This window comes from Bubalus kerabau, chromosome 11 (genome assembly GCF_029407905.1).
Source record: "Bubalus kerabau isolate K-KA32 ecotype Philippines breed swamp buffalo chromosome 11, PCC_UOA_SB_1v2, whole genome shotgun sequence".
Lineage (NCBI taxonomy): Eukaryota > Metazoa > Chordata > Mammalia > Artiodactyla > Bovidae > Bubalus > Bubalus kerabau.
In genome coordinates this window covers 42,160,178-42,180,249 of record NC_073634.1, presented here as the reverse complement: position 1 = coordinate 42,180,249, position 20,072 = coordinate 42,160,178, and positions in this window count along the sequence as shown.

The following is a 20,072-nucleotide window of genomic DNA, read 5'->3' as shown; positions in this document are numbered from 1 at the left end:
TGTTAACTTAAGAAGGCTTTCTGACTCTTCTTGCTATTCTCTGGAACTCTGCATTCAGTTGGGTGTATCTTTTCCTTTCTCCCTTGCCTTTCACTTCTTTTCTTTTCTCAGCTATTTGTAAAGCCTCCTCAGACAAGCAGTCTGCTTTCTTTCGTTTCTTTTTCTTTGGAATGGTTTTAGTCACCACCTCCTGTACAATGTTACAAACCTATAGCCGTAGGTTTTCAGACACTCTGTCTACCAGATCTAATCTCTTGAATCAATGTATCACCTCTAATGTATAATCATAAGGGATCTGTTTCAAGTCATACATGAATAGTATAGAGGTTTTCCCTACTTTCTTGCATTTAAATCCCAACTTTGCAATAAGAAGCTGATTAGAGCCACAGTCAGCTCCAGATCTTGTTTTTGCTAACTATATAGAGCTTCTCCATATTAGGGTGCAAAGAATATAATCAATATGATTTTTCTATTGACCGTCTGGTGACTCTTGCCCACAGTAGTAGATATAGTGGTCATCTGAGTTAAATTCACCCATTTCATTCCATTTTAATGCACTGATTCCTAAAATGGTGATGTTCTCTCTTGCCATCTCTTTTTGACCACTTCCAATTTATCTTGATTCATGGACTTAACATTCCAGGTACTTATGTAATAAAGTATTGATCATTATATCTACTATTATGGGCAAGGATCCCTTAGAAGAAATGGAGTAGCCATCATAGTCAACAAAAGAGCCCAAAATATGGTTTTTGGGTGCAATCTCAAAAATGACAGCATGATCTCTATTCATTAACAAGGCAAACCATTCAATATCAGAGTAATCCAAGTCTATGCCCCAACCAGTAATGCTGAAGAAGCTGAAGTTTAACTGTGCTATGAAGACCTACAAGACCTTCTAGAACTAACACCCCATAAAGATGTCCTTTTCATTATAGGGGACTGGAATGCAAAAGTAGGAAGTCAAGAGATACCTGGAGTAACAGGCAAATTTGGCCTTGGAGCACAAAATTAAGCAGGGCAAAGGCTAACAGTTTTGCCAAGAGAACGCACTGGTCATAGCAAACACCCTCTTCCAACAATACAAGAGAAGATTTTACACATGGACATCACCAGATGGTCAATACCTAAATCAGATTGATTATATTCTTTGCAGATAAAGATAAAGAAGCTTTATACAGTCAGCAAAAACAAGACAGGGAGCTGACTGTGGTTCAGATCATGAACTCCTTATTGTCAAATTAGACTTAAAATGAAGAAAGTAGGGAAAACCACTAAACCATTCAGGAATGACCTAAATTAAATCCCTTATGATTATACAGTGGAAGTGACAAATAGATTAAAGGGATTAGATCTGATAGAGTAACTGAAGAACTATGGATGGAGGTTCATGACTTTGTACAGGAGGCAGTGATTAAGACCATCCCCAAGAAAAAGAATGCCAAAATGGTTGTCTGAGGAGGCCTTAAAAATAGTTGAGAAAAGAAAAGATGTGAAAGGCAAAGGAGAAAAGGAGAGATAAACCCATTTGAATGCAGAGTTCCAAAGACTCGCAGGGAGAGATGAGAAAGCCTTCTTGAGTAATCAATGCAAAGAAATAGAGGAAAGCAATAGAATGGGAAAGACTAGAGATCTCTTCAAGAAAATTAGAGATACCATGGAAACATTTCATGAAAAGATGGGCACAATAAAGGACAGAAATGGTATGGACCTAACAGAAGCAGAAGATATTAAGAAGAGGTGGCAAGAATACACAGAAGAACTGTACAAAAAAGATCTTCACAACCCAGATAATCACGATGGTGTGATCAATCACCTAGAGCCAGACATTCTGGAATGTGAAGTCAAGTGGGCCTTAGGAAGCATCATTACAATGCTAGTGGAGGTGATGGAATTCCAGTTGAGCTATTTCAAATTCTAAAGGATGGTGCTGTTAAAGTGCTGCACTCAATATGCCAGCAATTTGGAAAATTCAGCAGTGGCCATAGTACTGGAAAAGGTCAGTTTTCCTCCCAATGCCAAAGAAAGGCAATGCCAAACAATGTTCAAACTACCACACAATTGCACTCACCTCACATGCCTGCAAATAATGCTCAAAATTCTCCAAGCCTGGCTTCAACAGTACATGAACTGTGAACTTCCAGACCTTCAAGCTGGATTTAAAAAAGCAAAGGAACAAGAGATCAAATTGCCAACATCTGTTGGATCATCAAGAAAGCAAGAGAGTTTCAGAAAATCATCTACTTCTTCTTTATTGACTAGGCCAAAGCCTTTGACTAGGTGGATCACAACAAACTGGAAAATTCTTCAAGAGATGGAAATACCAGATCACCTGACCTGCCTCCTGAGAAATCTGCATGCAGGTCAAGAGGCAACAGTTAGAACCAGACATGGAACAACAGACTGGTTCCAAATTGGGAAAGGAGTACGTCAAGGCTGTACATTGTCACCCTGCTTATTTAACTTATGTGCAGAGTACATCATGAGAAATGCTGGGCTGGATGAAGCACAAGCTGGAATCAAGATTGACAGGAGAAATATCAATCACTTAAGATATGCAGATTACACCACCCTTATGGCAGAAAGGGAAGAGGAACTAAAGAGCCTCTTTATGAAAGTGAAAGAGGAGTGTGAAAAAGTTGACTTAAAACTCAACTTTAAGATAACTAAGATCATGGCATCTGGTTCCATCACTTCATGGCAAATAGATGGGTAAGCAATGGAAATAGTGTCAGACTTTATTTTTCTGGGCTCCAAAATCACTGCAGATGGTGACAGCAGCCATGAAATTAAAATATGCTTGCTCCTTGGAAGGAAAGTTTTCACCAACCTAGAAGCAAGTTAAAAAGCAGAGACATTACTTTGCCAACAAAGGTCCTTCTAGTTAAAGCTATGGTTTTTCCAGTAGTCATGTATGGATGTGAGAGTTGGACTATAAAGAGCTGAGTGCAGAAGAATTGATGCTTTTGAACTGTGGTGTTGAAGACTCTTGAGAGTCCCTTGGACTGCAAGGAGATCCAACCCATCCATCCAAAAGGAATATTCATTGGAAGGACTGATGCTGAAGCTGAAATTCCAATACTTTGGCCACCTGATGCGAAGAAGTGACTCATTGGAAAAAACTCTGAAGCTGGTGAAGATTGAAGGCAGGAGGAGAAGGGAAAGACAGAGGATGAGATGGTTGGACTGCATCCCCAACTCAATGGACATGGGTTTGGGTGGACTCTGGGAGTTGGTGATGGACAGGGAGGCCTGGCATGCTGCACTTCATGGGATCACAAAGAGTTGGACACGACTTTGCAACTGAACTTATATGAAGGTATTGCTGTAGTTCTCCTAATTATTAGCACTAGTCCTAGGGGTCGTTGTGGGGTGAAACTAAAAGTAGGCATAAAACACAGTCTTCATGCAAAAAAGACTCAGGGTAAGTTGATTCCTAGTTGGAATTTTAAGAGGCCTGTCATAAATCAAATAATGTCCTGGTTTTCCCAGGACTGTTGGGGGAATTTGTAATTTCCTGGGTTCTGTCTCGCTGCAGCAAAAAGTTGAAGCAACTGATGAATCAGTGTTACAGCCCTGTTTAATTTCTTCAGTTGCCACAAAAATTTGAAGCAAGGGATGGCCCTGTGTTACAGCTCAGCTTTATCTGGCAAGCAAAGGAAAATACATCCTTGAGGTGTAAGGGCAGGCTGACCCAAAACATGCAAGGAAAAGAGAAGTGCCCCCCACCCCCACCACTCAATTTTGGCTCCTCTTCTTATGTTTTTTTTTTTTTTTTTTTTTTTTTCCCTCCTCCCCCGGCCCTTCCTTATGTAAATTGGGCTAGCCAGGAAGACTGTTTTACCTGAGGTCCTCACTCCAGTCCTTGGACCTTCATTTGTTCTATTTTTACAGGCTTTTCCCTTCTTTGTCTTTTAGCCACCAGGACTCCTTTTTTCTATTCTAACTACCTAACAAAAGTAACCATAGACAGTATTTAAATTAATGTATGTGACTCTGTTCTAAGATAACTTTATTTACAAAAATAGGCCATGGCTGGATTGGGCCAACTGGCTATCATTTACTTACCCTGGAATCAAATTCTTATTTTAAAATTGTTTCCTGGTGTTTCCTATTTAAAATTGTTCTCCATATATGGTAATATATTTATGTACATACAACCAAATGGTGACATTTGTTTCACAAGATTTATCACTAGATTTTTTCCACTCTATTTATAGAAGATGGGTCATAGAATTTAAATTATTGTAAAGAAAGTATAGGAAAATGTAGAATATAGAGTTATTATATTAAAAATTAGTGTACTAGTCTAATCCCTAGGATAATTTTTAGCTTCACCTCTTATAATATTCTAATATTCTTATAATATTCTAATACATCTATAATATATTTATTGATGTAGAATTGTAAAAAGAAACAAATGTAAATTGGAGGCTGTGTTTACAATATACAGACTTTTGAACAACATGATTTTGAACTGCATGGGTCCACTTATATGTGGATTTTTTTTTTCAGTAGTAAATACTACAATACTACATGATCTGCAGCAAACTGACTTTGCAGATACAGAACATCGTATGCAGAGGAAACTTGGATACAAAGAACTGCATATATGGAGGGCCAACTATAAGTTTTACTTGGATTTTTAACTTAATGGTGGGTCAGTGTTCCTATCCCCTGTGTTCTCAAAGGCCAGCTGTCCTTCTGTGTGTTTGACTGTTTTAATTGTATTCAGTAATTTTCACCTCCCTAATCAAAGTACACATAATCATCTTGAGAAATATTTTCCAAATCTAAGATGCAAGTAGTGGCACCATTTTGAACAATAGTTTAGAGGCCCACCATACTTCCTTCCCTCTCTGCTCCAAGCAGAACTTCAGTGGTCTCACTCTGCTCTTGCTATCTGCAGTGCTTTCTTCTGCCATTTATCTTTGTTCCCTCTACTTAGAAAGTTCTTCTGGTTCCTTTTCATTAAGTTAATATTGGCCATCCTTGATGTAGTCCCATTTGTCTATTTATGCTTTTAGTGTCATATTCAATATAATATTGCCAAGACCGATGTCAAAAACTAATTTTTTTTAGGTTTTCTTTAAAAAAGTTTCACAGCTTATTGACTTGATTTTTGTGTTATGGTATAAGGTAGGGTCCTATTTCATGTTTCTATATGTGGATTTCCAGTTTTCCCAGTACCATTTTGTTGAAGAGACCATTGGTCTTGGTACCCTTGCCAAAGATTAATAGAGTATATATGTGTGTGTTTATTTCTGGGCTCTCTATTTCATTCCATTAATCATTAGATTAATGATTACTGTACTGTTTTAATCTCAAAGTCAAGATGTGTGATGCCTTCAGCTTTGTTTATCTTGTTCAAAATTACTTTGACTATTTAGGGTCTTCTGTGGTTCCATATGAGTTTTAAAATTGTTTTTGTTATCTAACAGGTGTTATCCTAACTCATTGTTGAAAAATCTGTTCAGATTTTCTGTTTTTTCACGACTTAGTCCTGGTTGCCAGAGGAAACAATCAACAGAATGAAAAGGCAACCTCTGGAATGTGAGAATATATTTGCAAACCATATATTTGATAAGAGGTTAATTTCAAAAATATATAAGGAACTACTACAACTCAATAGCAGTAAGTTAATGGGTAGATAAAATGGCAAAGGACTTGAACTGACATTTCTCTAAAGAAGGCATACAAATGGCCAATGAGTATATGAAGATTCTCAATATCATTAATTATCAGGGAGGTGCAAATCAAAACTTCAATAACATATCACTTCACACCTGTTAGATAACAAGTGTTGGTAAGGTTACGGAAAAATCGGAACCCTTGTACACTGTTGATGGGGATGCAAAATGGTATAGCAGCTATGGCAAACAGTATAGAAATTCCTCAAAAAGTTAAAAACTGTATTATATGATCAAGCAATCTTGCTTCTGGTTATACAACCAAAAGAATTGAAAGAAAAATCTCAAAGATAGCTATATTCCCATGTTTTCTGCACCACTAATCACAATTGTCAAGATGTGGAAATAACCTAAGTGGACATTTACAGGTGTATGGGTAAAGAACAAAAGTGATATATACATAAAATAGGATATCATTCAGCCTAAAAAAAGTAAATTTCTCTTTGTAACTATCTGGATGATCTTTAAGGGGTCATCTAAATGAAATACCAGTCACAGTAAGTCAAATACTGTATGATTCCACTTAGATTCCACTTATATGAGGTACCTAAAGTACTCACGGGAGAAGGCAATGACACCCCACTCCAGTACTCTTGCCTGGAAAATCCCATGGATGGAGGAGCCTGGTAGGCTGCAGTCCATGGGGTCGCTAAGAGTTGGACGCGACTGAACAACTTCAGTTTCAATTTTCACTTTCATGCATTGGAGAAGGAAATGGCAACCCACTCCAGTGTTCTTGCCTGGAGAATCCCAGGGACGGGGAAGCCTGGTGGGCTGCTGTCTATGGGGTCACATAGAGTCATACACGACTGAAGTGACTTAGCAGCAAAGTACTCACTCATAGAAGCTGAGACTGTTAAGGGTGGTTGCCAAAAACTGGAGGATGGAGGATTGAGGAATTGTTATTCAAAAGTCATGAAGTTTCATTTATGTCAAATAATTTCTTGAGATGTCCTGTACAATAGTTCCTATAGTTGACAATACTATATTGTGCACTTTAAAATTTGTTAAGAGAGTAGCTCTCATTAGTAGTCATATATGCTGCAGTGATTTTGGAGCCCCCCAAAAAAAGTCTGACACTGTTTCCACTGTTTCCCCATCTATTTCCCATGAAATGATGGGACAACATGCCATGATCTTAGTTTTCTGAATGTTGAGCTTGAAGCCAACTTTTTCACTTTCCTCTTTCATTTTCAGCAAGACGCTTTTTAGTACTTCTTCACTTTCTGCCATAAGGGTGGTGTCATCTGCATATCTGAGGTTACTGATATTTCTCCCAGCAATCTTGATTCCAGCTTGTGCTTCTTCCAGCCCAGCGTTTCTCATGATGTACTCTGCATAGAAGTTAAATAAGCAGGGTGACAATATACAGCCTTGATGTACTCCTTTTCCTATTTGGAACCAGTCTGATGTTCCATGTCCAGTTCTAACTGTTGCTTCCTGACCTGCATACAGGTTTCTCAAGAGGCAGGTCAGGTGGTCTGGTATTCCCATCTCTTTCAGAATTTTCCACAGTTTATTGTGATCCACACAGTCAAAGGCTATGGCATAGTCAATACAGCAGAAATAGATGTTTTTTTGGAACTCTCTTGCTTTTTTGATGATCCAGCAGATGTTGGCAATTTGGTCTCTGGTTCCTCTGCCTTTTCTAAAACCAGCTTGAACATCTGGAAGTTCACGGTTCACGTATTACTGAAGCCTGGCTTGGAGAATTTTGAGCATTACTTTACTAGCGTGTGAGATGAGTGCAATTGTGCAGTAGTTTGAGCATTCTTACTTTGTCAACAAAGGTCTGTCTAGTCAAGGCTATGGTTTTTCCAGTGGTCATGTATGGATGTGAAAGTTGGACTGTGAAGAAAGCTGAACACCAAAAAATTGATGCTTTTGAACTGTGGTGTTGGAATAGACTCTTGAGAGCCCCTTGGACTGCAAGGAGATCCAACCAGTCCATTCTAAAGGATATCAGTCCTGGGTGTTCTTTGGAAGGACTGATGCTAAAGATGAAACTCCAGTATTTTGGCCACCTTATGTGAAGAGTTGACTCATTGGAAAAGACTCTGATGCTAGGAGGGATTGGGGGCAGGAGGAGAAGGGGACGACAGAGGATGTGATGGCTGGATAGCATCACTGACTCAATGGACATGAGTTTGGGTGAACTCTGGGAGTTGGTGATGGACAGGGAGGCCTGGCGTGCTGCAATTCATGGGACTGCAAAGAGTCGGACACAACTGAGCGACTGAACTGAGTACATTGATGGAGATGATGGTGTCATAAATGTTTGCCTGAGTTCAAATGCATCAAATTGTATACATTAAATTTGTGTGGTTCTTTGTATTATCAATTACACCTCAATATAGCTTTTTTAAAAAAGACAAAAACTGACCATATTTCAGATTACAGTTTAAATGTTGCTTCTTCAGGATATTCTTCCTTGACCTCCCTAAACAGGTCAAACTCTATTTTAGAGTCCATGTCACTGTTCCTTACTTTTTTAAAAAGCATTTGTTGTAGCTGCAGTTTTATGATTTTTTTCTACTTGAGTCTGTATTTTTCTTCTACATGAGCCTGTATGATTATTGTCATTGCTGTTGTCCAGCTGCTCAGTCATATCTGACTCTTTGCAACCCCATGGACTGCACCACACCAGACCTCCCTGTCCCTCACCATCTCCCGAAATTTGCCCAAGTTCATGTCCATTGCATTGGTGTTGCCATCCAGCCATCTTATCCTCTGACACCCTCTTCTCCTTCCGCCCTCAATCTTTTCTGGTATCAGGGACCTCTGCAATGAGTCAGCTGTTCGCATCTAGTGACCAAAATACTGGAGCTTCAGCTTCAGCATTAATCCTTCCAATGAGTATTCAGGGTTGATTTCCCATAAGATTGACTGGTTTGATCTCCTTGCTGTCCTAAGGACTCTCAGGAGTCTTCAGCACCAGAGTTCAAAGCCATTAATTCTTCAGCATTTTGCCTTCTTTATTGTCCAGCTCTCACAACTATACATGAGCACTGGGAAGACCATAGCATTGACTATACAGACCTTTGTTGGCAGAGTAGTCTCTGCTTTTCAACACTCTATCTTGCTTTCCTATCAAGAAACAATCATCTGATTTCATGGCTGCAGTCACCATCCACAGTGATTTTTAGACCCCAAGAAGAGGAAATATGTCACTATTTCCACCTTTTACCCTTCTATTTGCTATGAACTAATGGGGACTGGATGCCATGATCTTAGTTTTTATAATATTTAGTTTTAAGCCGGTTCTTTCACTCTCCTCCTTCACTCTCATCAAGAGGCTCTTTAGTTCCTCTTCTCTGTTGCCATTAGAGTGGTATCATCTGCATATCTGAGGCTGTTGATGTTTCTCCTGCCTATTTTGATTTGAGCTTATAACTCACCCAGCCTGTCATTTCTCATAATGTGCTCAGCATATAGTTTAAATAAACAGGGTGACAGCAGGCAGTCCTGTCGTACTCCTTTCTCAATCCTGAACCAATCGGTTTTCCCATACAGGGTTCTAACTCTTGCTTCTTGACCCGCATACAGGTTTCTCAGGAGACAGGTAAGATGGTCTGATATTCCATTTCTTTAAGAACTTTCCACAGTTTGTTATGATTCACACAGTCAAACACTTTAGCATAGTTGATGAAATGGAGATAGTTTTTTTTTTTTTTTTTTCTTAAATTCCCTTCCTTTCTCTTTCCCTTCCAGCAAATGTTGGCAATTTGATCTCTGGTTCCTCTACCTTTTCTATACCCAGCTTGGACATCTGGAAGTTCTTGGTTCACATAATGCTGGAGCCTAGCATGCAAAATTTAAGCACAACCTTTCTAGCATGGGAGATAAGTGCAATTGTCCAATGGTTATAACATTCTTAGTACTACTTTTCTTGGGAATTTGGATGAGGATTGACTTTTTCCAGTCCTGTGGCCACTACTGGGTCTTCCAGATTTGCTGACATATTCAGTGCAACACATTGATAGCATCATCCTTTAGGATTTTGAATAGCTCTAACTAGAATTCTATCACATTCACTAGCTTTATTAACAGCAGTGCTTTCTAAGGCCCACTTGATTTCACACTCCAGAATGTCTGGCTCTGAGTGACTGACCACACCATCATGTTATCCAATTCATTAAGATCTTTTTGGTATAGTTCTTCCATGTATTCTTTCCATCTCCTCTTGATCTCTTCAGCACCTACTAGATCTGTGCTGTTTCTGTCTTTTATTGTGCCCATCTTTGGGCAAAATGTTCTTTGATGTTTCCAATTTTCCTGAAGAGATTGCTAATCTTTCCCCTTCTGTTGTTTTCCTCTATTTTTATGCAGTGTTCCTTGAAGAAGGCCTTCTTGTCTCTCCTTGCTATTCTTTGGAACTCTGTTTAGTTGGGTGTACCTTTCCCTTTCTCCTTTGCTTTTCACTTCTCTTCTTTCTTCAACTATTTGTAAAGCCTCCTCAGAGAACCACTGTGCCTTCTTGCTTTTCTTTTTATTTGAGGCTGTTTTGTTCACTGCCTCCTGCACAATGTTACGGACCTCCATCCATAGTTCTTCAGGCACAATGTTTACTAGATCTAATTCCCTGAGTCTGTTCATCACCTCCACTGCATTTTCATAGCAGATTTGATTTAAGTCATACCTGGCTGGCCTGGTGGTTTTCCCTGTCTCTTTAATTTAAGCAGGAATTTTTCTATGAGAAGCTGATGATCTGAGCCGCAGTCAGCAACATGTCTTGTTTTTGCTGACCATATATGTTTCTCCATCTATGGCTACAAAAAATGTAATCAATTCAATTTCGGGATTGACCATTTGGTGATGTCCATGTGTAAAGTTGTCTCTTGCATTGTTGAAAATGATGTTTGCTATGACCAGTGCATTCTCTTGGCAGAATTCAGTTAGCCCTTGCTCTGCTGCTTTTTGTTCTTGAAGGCCAAACTTGCCAGTTACTCCAGGTATCTCTTGGCTTCCTGCTTTTGCATTCCAATCCCCAGTGGTGAATAGAACATCTATTTTTGGTGTTAGTTCTAGGAAGTCTTCTAGGTCTTCATAGAACTGACCAAGTTTAGCTTCTTCAGCATCAGTGGTAGGGGCATAGACTTCAGTTACTGTGATGTGGAGTGGAGCCTTGGAAACAAACCGATATCATTCCATCATTTTTTAGGTTGCACCCAAATACTGCATTTCTGACTCTTTTGTTGGTTATGAGGCCTACTCCATTTTTCCTATGGGCTTTTTGCCCATAGTAGTAGATATAATGGTCATCTGAATTAAATTCACCCATTGCCATATAAATTCTCCACATCACAGACATTATCACAGTAAAAACTCATTATGGTTCTGAAACATTTTACATACTATTGCAAATTTATTTATAAATGTGCAGGATAATTAAAAAGCAAAGATAATCTTGAATAGTGGTGTCAAGACCTGGGGGACTCATCTTTTGATGTCATATCTTTTTGTCTTTTTATACAGTTTAAGAAGTTCTCACGGCAAGTATACTGGGGTGGTTTGCCATTCCTTCCTCCAGCGGATCACTTTTTGTCAGAACTCTCCGCTATGGCCTGTCCATCTTGGATGGTCCTACACAGCATGGCTCATAGTTTCATTGAGTTACACAAGGCCCTTCAGCACGACAAGGCAGTGACCCATAAAGGGGATATGATTCATGCATTTCTTTTTGAAAAATGAAGTGTAGTTGCTTTGCAATGTTGTGCTAGCTTAACATGTAGAATAGTGATTCAGTATTCTTGCAGATTATAGTCCATTTTAAGTTCTTACAAAATCCACATTGCTTATCTATTTTATATGTAGTAGTTTGTGATGCTGTAATTTTTTAAGGGATGTCTATCTTCCCTTCTGTTTTATAAACTGTAACAAAACCAGGGACTTTATCTGGTTTTGCTCACTACACCTTATATCCAGAGTGTAGCATAGTACACTACCATTTAATTAGTTGAATAAAGGAATATTGAATGAAGGAATAAAGACATGATTAAAATTTTAATTTGAAAGAAATAAGAGACCAGATACTGAGGATATGGGAGGATTTCTTTGGTACAATCGATATTAGAAAGGATTTTGACCTGTGGTTGCTATGTAGACGTTTAGGAATTTGTGTTGGAGATGCCACTAGTCAAGATTACCTTTGCTTTTTAATTATCCTGCACATTTATAGAGAAATGTGCATTAGTATGTAAAATGTTTCAGATCCATAATGAGTTTTGATTGTGATAATGTTCTGTGGTGTAGAGAATTTAAGCATAACCCAAGTTTATTTCCATGGTTCCATGTTACTTGAGATCAAGATATTGACCCCCAGTGTCATAACTGAAAGTTAATTTTGTTTTCATTTGCTGTGGCTATCAGCATCTTTTTTCTTTAAAAATGTTATATAAAGTATTGTTGTTGTTTAGTCACTAAGTCATGTTTGACTCTTTTGCAATCCCAAGGACTGTAGCCTTTCAAGACTCCTCTGTCCATGGGATTTCCCAGGTAAGAATCCTGGAGTAGATTGTCATTTCCTTCTCCAGGAGACCTTCCAGACCCAGATCAAACCCACAACTCCTGCATTAGCAGACAATTCTTTACCATTGAACCCACTTGGAAATCCCCATATACAAAGTATTACTTCTCTGCAATAATGAGGAGATTGAAGCTGTTTCCATATTCAGTATGAAGCTGAAGTTGGGATTCACAAAGAATTATCAATCAATGTGTGCCACTGTGAATTAAAGATAATATATATTCAGAAAGTTGTGCTTTACTTTCCTTAAAACTGTAGTGAAATAAGACCAGCAAAATGTGCACCCAACTAATAGCTGAGAGGAGGACATCTATGGACCTTACTCTAAGAAGTTCTCACAAAGTTGCCTAAAGAACTACAGTGGATAAATTATAAGCAAGGATAATTAATTATAGAAACTGTTTTATTTGGGTGGTTTCTATAAACAAGGGACTATAATTCTTAAACATTATTTTTCATTTTTGCTGTTTCTTTAAGAAACCTAATGTGCCACAACATTATTTTAAGGTGTTTCTTAAAAGAATTGTTTTTAAAAGTGTTCTCATTATCAGAGTAATTGTAGATATATTTCAAAATATAACTGATAATTTTTAAAGGCCTGAGTACTGACCTAAGAAGCAATTGTATGAATTCTCTAGGGGGAAGGGAGGAGGCCAATGAAAGTTGTATGACTTTTATATTTCTGTGCCATCAAATAAAGGTAAAAATGTCTATTGTGCAGTTCTGCTGTTCAAACAGAAACTATTGGCCTCCTTGGCCCTAAATGAAAGGCTGGTATTTTATTTTATTTATTTTTTTTTTTAATTTTTTAAAATTTAAATTTATTTATTTTAATTGGAGGCTAATTACTTTACAATATTGTATTGGTTCTGCCACACATCAACATGAATCCACCACGGGCGTACACGTGTTCTCCATCCTGAACCCCCCTCCCATGACTCTCCCTGTACCATCCCTCCAGGTTATCCCAGTGCACCAGAAAGTCTTGTATTTTAAGTTGACTATTTTATTGTAAATTAATCCATCCTAATTTCTTTTAATTTGGTTGAATGTGTTGGTCAAAAAATAAATGAAAAATGTTTTGTTCAAAAAATAAAAACTGGAAGTTCTTTGCTTAGTCATAAAAAAAAAAAAAAAAAACTACAGTGGAAAAGGATCAAAACAGCTAAGGATTTTGCTTGATTTTCCTCTGTTGATATTTGTAGCAGTCATGACATCTGTTCAAGTACTTGGTTACTGAGCTAAAGTTAAGAAGAGATGAGCTTAAATTTTGTTTGTTAATGTCACTAAAAGTCAATCTAAGTGTTTAAGCAATTGTTTCTCACTTTTGTTATACATTCGAATCCCCTGAGGACCCTCAACAACCACTGATGCTGGGCATTAGCCCTCAAGATTCTGCTTTAGTTGATTTGGGATGTGACCTGGACCGCGGGGGTTTTGAAAACTCGCCAGGTAATTCTAATGTGCAGCCAAGTTAAAAACCATTGATATCACACAGTTCAGACTAAGAGGAACTTCACAGAGAAATCTGAAAAAGCAAGCTCCTCTCTGTATGATGCACAGTTACTTTTGTATTTCTTTGTAATAGTTTTTCAAGGACTGTTCCCCAGACTAACAGCATAGATACTACGTGGTAGCCTTGATGTATGTAGAATCTCAGACCTACCAAATCAGAATCTGGATTTTAATATCCTTAGGTGTTTAAAATGAACATTTATGAGAAATATATTTTTATAGCACATTTATTTTTATTTGCTCTGCTCCTTCCAGTGTGTTCCCAGCCTGTGTGTCATATGCTATTTAAATGGACAGCAGATCTGAAATGGATGCACATTCGTTTTTTCCAAAAATAGCTGATCATTTATATTACATCCCCCAAATTGGAAGATACTAAGTTAGAAATTCATGTCCAGTCTGCATATTCTGAATTTCTTTGAATATAAAAATATGCTTCTGATTATGAAAATATATCCTTTTATATGCAATTTCAAAAAATTCCCACTGATTTTTATTAGGCATAATTCCCATGTTTGTGAGTATTGTATCATACATTAAAGCATTTCAATATGTATTGCAAATTCTAGTCCATTTTTTGCTGAAAAATATTTCAGGAATTCAATGACTTTTTGTTCCAGAGACTGATGTTTAAAAGATAAAATGCTTTTGAACGCTTCTATCTTGTTTTGAACTTTCAACAAAAAACATTCTCTAAGAGCTGAATGTTAACTGTGACTAATGTTTGGAACTTTCAGTTACCTTTCTGTTATAGAAATAGGGAAATTGGCGTCTAAGTGGATGATTTTGGTATTTTAAGTCAATCCAGTAGTAGAATCATTGTGAGGCAGTTTTATCCAGCATTATGTTATAGTTTAATGGACTAGAAATACATTTACTACAGAAAAGAGTAGTTCTCTCTTTTCCTGAATTAATTGTAGAACAGCTTCTTGTGTGCTGAATCAGCACTTGTTGTTAGTACTGATCTCTGGCTAAATTGGCATTTCATCTACTCTATTCCTTTGCCTTGACAGAATACTGTGATTGTACTCCAATATGTGTGCTACAGTGACAAAAATGAGTTGGTTCATCATCAAGAATGATGATGTGTGTCGAATTCCTAACCATGTGGTTTTTTCACACATCTTGTGACATTTTGCAACAATTGGTTCACTGCGAAGTTTCACTTTTTATAATGTAGTGCTAATGGAAATTATTTCCTGAATTCAAATTTGCCATGCATGGCAAGGAGATGCAGGGATTTTGGAAAAGGGAAACTTTGGTCAGTAATGGGAAACTTGTTTTGACTTTCACACTAAGCTTCTTTAGTGTGAAATAAAGTCATCAGGGATGTGGTAAGATTGACTAGAGAACATGGATGTGAGGATTGAACCCCCTCATTAAAAGGAATTTTTCACATAACTCTTTAGCACAATTCTACATTCTTAATTCTCTGACCATTATTTCCTGCCTATGTTATTACATGTTGGAAATTAAATTCTCATTTAGTTTCATGATGTGTGAAACATCGTGTTCATGCTGCTCAGGTCCCTTAACATCTCCCTTCTTTATCATGCTTTGAAACCTTCACTCTCTTCTGATTTACACCCTTTAAGTCATGCATGAATTCTTGCTCTCTGACCTCTTTGAATTGGTGATTCATTTGAATATTGTACCTAGGCTTTTCAATTTTTGCCATTCAATCTACATAAATCAGCTTGTTCGGTACAACTCCTAGAATCCCCCAGGCTAGAAATTCTTTACTTCAGATTCCTATTAGTCTGAGAGAAGGAATTGGAAACAATCTGACCTCTATAGACTTTTGAACTTTTGCTTGTCTTCAAGTAATGGCCAAAGCTCAAGAAATAAAGCACTAACATTGATATTAGAATGATCACCTTTTTATGTAGAGCTCTAACAGACGTTTTAGGTTCCATTCCTGGACCTAGTGATATGAAACTCAGCAAGATGAACCACTTTTCAGAGCCAGTCTAGGCCTCCTGAAAGTGATAAGCAATGTGTATGATGCAAAGATGATTATGACTTCTGGGGTTTTAAGCTTCATCATGATATAATAGCAAATCATTGTAAATTCACTGGACTTGACCTTCCCAATAAACATTCACTTTAAAGGAGAGAACTGCTTCTAAATGTTGTAGGTAGCCTCTGTTTTCTAGTTGCTAAAGTCTTAGTTTACTGTCTCACCCTGCCCCAGGCCAAATGTAGAGCTAGGAGCAGGAATTTAGGGTGCTCCTGTTCAAATGTGTGAACTTGGTGGCCCGCAAAGTCACATCTACTTAGAAACCGGCTCTGGAAGCAACAGTGGAGAAGGGAATTCTTACTATCACATCCAGTGTAAGCTGGCCTAGAATAATTGTAGTAAGCCAAAAGCTCAGCCCCAGGATCCACTAGGCTTACGCCAACAGAAGCTCTTCATGTGGTCAGCGGGTACATCAGTGCCCATAATAATTGGACCTAAAAATTCAGAGTACCTAAGGGCAATTTTCATTTGTTTTAGATCTAACATTTAACTGAACACTTACTGTGCCAGGTTCTGGCTTAGTCACTTTGTGTATGTTATCATATTTGACCTTTACAGTTAAATAGCTATGTTTGTTTTATCCTCCTTGCATATGAGGAGATTCAGGCTTAGAAATGTCACATAACCAATAAAAGTTTATCTAAGTATGATCTGATAGAATTGGTATTTGATCTAAGGGTTGTCTGACTTCAGAGGCCAAGTTCCTAGCCACTATGTGATTCTATATACCAGAACAAGCTGATGTGACCTCCTCTAAGATGGCATGCAGAAAAAGAGCTCAATTGGAAAAGCTTATAACAAAGTATTTCAGTTGTCTACTAGAGCATGTTTAAAGCATTGAAGACTACTGGCAGTGATTTCCGGTGACAGTAAACCATCTCCTACGGTGTTGATCCTTAGTCACAGTTGCAGGTTAACTTGAGAGGCTGTTTCCCATCCTTTCATCCTTTACATGTTCCTGGAAAGTTGTTCATCCTAATCTCCGACATATCTGGCTCAAATATTGGCAAGACTGCCCTAGTGATGTTTGGCACTTCATTGAATATAGCACATTATATCTTCTGTGTTGACATACCAAACTCTGTTATTCCATTTATCAGTAAGATGTTATCTTACCACATGCTATCAAGATATCAGACATCTAACTTCAGTTATTCTGCTTTTGGCATTCAGAACCCATTATCAGTGATTAATGATGGAAAGTATACCAAGTCGGCACTTGATGATGAATAGGCTTGGGGGTAATAGCATTTAATTTCTATAGTAAGGTTTACTCATTATTTCTCACATTGCCTCTATTCAAGAAATTTACTTTTAAAGAAATTCAAGCTTTTATTCAAGCTTTTTATTTTATTGATACCTCTTCAACCTGTTAGTATATGGGAAACTATTGCTTGGTCAGAAGTTATTTCCATTGTGCAAAGAGGAGACAAAGTGTGAACTACTGGGTAAGATGATGTATATCTATGACTTTTCACTGCGATGCTCTGCAACCAAATAGAGGCTCTCTCTCTCTCTCTCTCTTTTTAATACAGGCACAAGTACTGTTCACACACACAGACAGCTGAAGGTTTCCTGGTCTCCACCACATATTCTCTCTTTATTTAGGTGAGAGATCACAAGCATCTGGTACATCTATCATAGCTCTCTTCTTGTATCCATGAGAGTGATAGCTAATCAGTTGTAGTACTGTCTCACTCTGAACTTGGCTGTAACCTCTCATTCTTCACCACCTCACATTCTTCATCAATTGCTTCTAACAAATGATAGGCATTAGCATGTAAGATGAAAACTCCTGCAATTGCTTGCCACTTTAGATTGATGTCCTAGATTTATCTACCTGCCTTGGTCTTTGTTTCCATTTTGCTATGTCAGTCTAGCTCTTCTGTTTCATTTGCTGCAGCTCAATCTCTTTTCCCTTCCAGACTCCTGCTATACTCTTCATCAAGTGGATTTCAGTGGTCAGTCCCTTCTCTCCCAATTATCTGGTAACCACATGTAGCCAGAGATCTGGTAACCACATGTCTCCCAGACTAAATAGATTTTATAGTAAAACATCACTTTCATCAACTCATAATGTGAATAAAACTATAAATAAAATGAAAGAGAAGAAAAGGTATTTCATGAATTTAGGATGAAAGCAAAATAAAAGTGAACATCAAAGCTAATCAAAAGAAAAATGCATGAAAATGTCATGATGGGCTATTGTTAATGTGTCTTATTTCTTTTATTCATAAAATAATAATATATATTATAATTGGTCCCTTACCCAAAATAATCTTCCATTAAAAATAAACTGTTCCCCAAGTAACTTTATTCCCTCTCTATCTCACTGGAAGAAATGGTTAAGAGAAAGTATAAAGGCTGAAGTAATAAAAAAAAATTTCAATTTCCTTTCATAAATTACTCTCTGATTATTTTCACTAGCTTGCCTCAAATAAATAGGCTTAGATATTTTATCAAAATCTCACTATGCATGTAGGCCCCCCCAAAACCTATCTTACCTAAACTTGCTCTCAATATTACTTGTTTTCATAGATACAAAGGAAATCAAGAGAAGTCTTTCACTGAGTCTTTTAATATTTTTTTTTAGGACTGAAATTTCCTTAGAAAAAAGATACTATCTCAATGATGTTTCATGTCTTGGCTGTTTGGACACAAGGTCAAATGGTAAACTATTTTCTTGTGATTTTTCAGAAGTACGTATTGTTGTATATGCCTCCTATCAGATTCCTTCCATTTCAATGAGTCTAATTTATGCATTAGAAAATCTTTCTCAAAATTAGGTTCAAAACCAATCAGACCAAATTGATTGGATCTTAGACTTTATACAAGTGAAAATTTGCCTGAAAGAAACACTATAAAAATATATGCCTATTTCAAATCTAATGGCTTTCATTTATATAAACAGATATGTTATATATCAAGTATTGACAGAAATTTAGTCTAAATCATTTTTTTCATTAAGTGACTTTAAAAATGGTATGCATAGATTCGGAGAAGGCAATGGCAAGCCACTCCAGTACTCTTGCCTAGAAAATCCCATGGATGGAGGAGCCTGGTGGGCTACAGTCATGGGGTCGCTACGAGTTGGTCGTGACTGAGTGACTTCACTTTCACTTTTCACTTTGACGCAATGGAGAAGGAAATGGCAACCCACTCCAGTGTTCTTGCCTGGAGAATCCCAGGGATGGCAGAGCCTGGTGGGCTAGTCTATGGTGGGGTCACACAGAGTCAGACACGACTGAAGCGACTTAGCAGCAGCAGTAGCAGCAGCATGTATAGATTATGATTTAGGTTACAGCAGCTCAAGTTTTTTGGTATCATTCTCTAATCTTATTTATGATCTGTAAACAAAGACTGATTTGACTTTGATCAAATCTCAAAATCTTAGAAGTGTCAGATGAAGGCTACTCCTTAATCACTTGATTAAATTATTGAAGAAATATTCTAGTGTCTCTTTAATCACAAAAGAAACACATTACTTGTTAAGAAGTTCAGTTCAGTCACTCAGTTGTGTCCAACTCTTTGCCACCCCATGAATCTAAGCACACCAGGCCTCCCTGTCCATCACCAACTCCCGGAGTTCACTCAGACTCACGTCCATCAAGTCAGTGATGCCATCTAACCATCTCATCCTCTGTCGTCCCCTTCTCCTCCTGCCCCCAATCCCTCCCAGCATCAGAGTCTTTTCCAATGAGTCAACTCTTCGCTTGAGGTGGCCAAAGTACTGGAGTTTCAGCTTCAGATTCATTCCTTCCAAAGAAATCCCAGGGCTGATCTCCTTCAGAATGGACTGGTTGGATCTTCTTGCAGTCCAAGGGACTCTCAGGAGTCTTCTCCAACACCACAGTTCAAAAGCATCAATTCTTTGGTGCTCAGCCTTCTTCACAGTCCAACTCTCACATCCATACATGACCACAGGAAAAACCATAGCCTTGATTAGATGGACCTTTGCTGGCAAAGTAATGTCTCTGCTTTTGAATATGCTATCTAGGTTGGTCATAACTTTCCTTCCAAGGAGTAAGCGCCTTTTAATTTCATAAAAGAAGGCAAAAATGAGATTGAGGAGTAGTATAAATTTTCTTGTGGAAGTAACAATTTTAGCAGATTAAAACTGCATTCTATAAATTTACTACTTGTGCCACGGAGGTAATGTTTGTGTATGTGAGGGTTCATCCTCTGTATGATTCAGTTACATTAAACCTCTAATTGAGCCTATTTACAGGATCTTTTGTTCTTTGTTTTGTTTTTTTGTTTTTTGTTTTTCATTTTTTTTTTTGCAATCTCTGTTCTTTTCATACTTATGTTTGTGGAAAAA